A 1,803-nucleotide genomic window follows, 5' to 3' on the forward strand; every position below is an offset into this window, starting at 1 on the left:
GGTAAGGCTGATTTTATACGTTTTGCATGTTTCTTGATGTTTTTCTTTGTCCCGGAATTCGGATTAGAAGCTAAAAAGAATTGCAGATTAGAAGTATAAGGAAGCAATTCTGTATGTATGTAGTTCCATGCTTTAACTTCTGACAACTCCGAAGTACATCAAGTTCTTTTCACTGGCACTGTGCCGGTCATTGGCACCCTTCTATAATTTTCAAGATAATACACATTTTACGCTTGTTTAGCTTTTATTAATTTAATTAAATTATTATTTTTTAATTATAATCCATATTAGGAAGGTAAATTTTCGTTTGAATCGACAAAAAATAAATGCGTATTTAAAAAAAATATATTTTTAGAGGTTTCTCAAGCCCCATGAAGTTTAACACGTATTTCCCAAAAGAAAAAAAGACGTTTTTGTTAAATTGATTTAGAATCGTAAATATTACGTTATTATGTTCAACTTCAACATTTTTCTTTACAATTAACCATAGAATAAAAAAAATTACATTGTTTCTAATACATCAAATATTACTTTCTACTGATAATTCGATGTTTAAATAAATTGTTAAAAAAATTAATTACCTATTGTTTTTAGCAAATTTTTTTATAAAAGAGGTAGAAAGTCGCGGTTTTGTCTTAACATATTATGCAAAACAAATCACTTATGATAAGTGTAATAACTTCTGGCAAATATTTGGATTTTTTTATCAAACTGACCATTTATTTCCTTTGGCTTTGAAGGCATGTGACGTCACACCACTTGTTTCAATAAGCAATGAGGGCTCCACATTTTTCAATTTAAAAATTGAGATTTCCGGCTGATATTTGGTCACTTTTTTACACCATTAAGTCAATTTCCCTTTTAGGGTAGGCGTGACTCACTCGGTGGGGAAGGGAGTAATGTGAGAAAGGGATATAACATTTTTAGATTGATTCATAATTCTCGCGATATTTATTTAGATAACATGCTCGTCCCGTAACACTGCTCCAACCCAGGTTGCTGATCAATCTCTCTAGCAATCTCCCTAAGTGAAGATCTACAAAAAGTCGTCATGTAAGGTTCCCGGCTTGGGTCCATTAGTATACAAGGTCTTTTGATCCAGGCATCATTCTATTTACTGACACTCTTTTTATTAACTATTTGTCGCCATATTTTTCTGTCCTGGCATACTTCTCTAGCTTCTTTTATATCCCTGCATTTTTTCATTCAGGCTCTCGTGTTTCTGTGACTTCTTATGTCTCTTCTAACTAGGGTCTCATTCACACATTCTAACCATTCTTTCCGCGGTCTGCCTCTGGGCACGCTTCCATTTACTTTACCTTTATACCCTTGTTTCGTTAGTCGTTCATTTGGCATTCTCTCAACATGCCCGAATCATCTTAAGGGCATGTGACACAGCTAAATACCTATATTACCGACCTCACTTTTCCCGTTCATTGAATGTTTTTTTGAACCTAAGAACTTTTTTGTAAATAAAATATCGAGCTGAAACTTTGGGAAATGTATTAGAGTACAATAAAGTACGTTTAGGTACTGCATTTCGGTAGGAACTTCACTGAAAATTATTTCATCTTTTTTCTGAACCTCAACATTTTTTGAACGTTCGAACTCTTTTTATGCATAAAATATCGGTCTCAAACTTTGAGAAACGCAAGAGCCGAAAGAAAACTACGTTTAATTACAAAGTTTAATAATAATAGATGTAAAAAAATATATTTCAACCATCAATTCCAACGGCATCAGCCGGTAACGTTGTACACGAAAATACGAACTCTCTAGAGCCTCGTCTAGTGGCCGCCAGGT

This window comes from Belonocnema kinseyi, chromosome 4, assembly GCF_010883055.1.
Source record: "Belonocnema kinseyi isolate 2016_QV_RU_SX_M_011 chromosome 4, B_treatae_v1, whole genome shotgun sequence".
Classification (NCBI taxonomy): Eukaryota; Metazoa; Arthropoda; class Insecta; order Hymenoptera; family Cynipidae; genus Belonocnema; species Belonocnema kinseyi.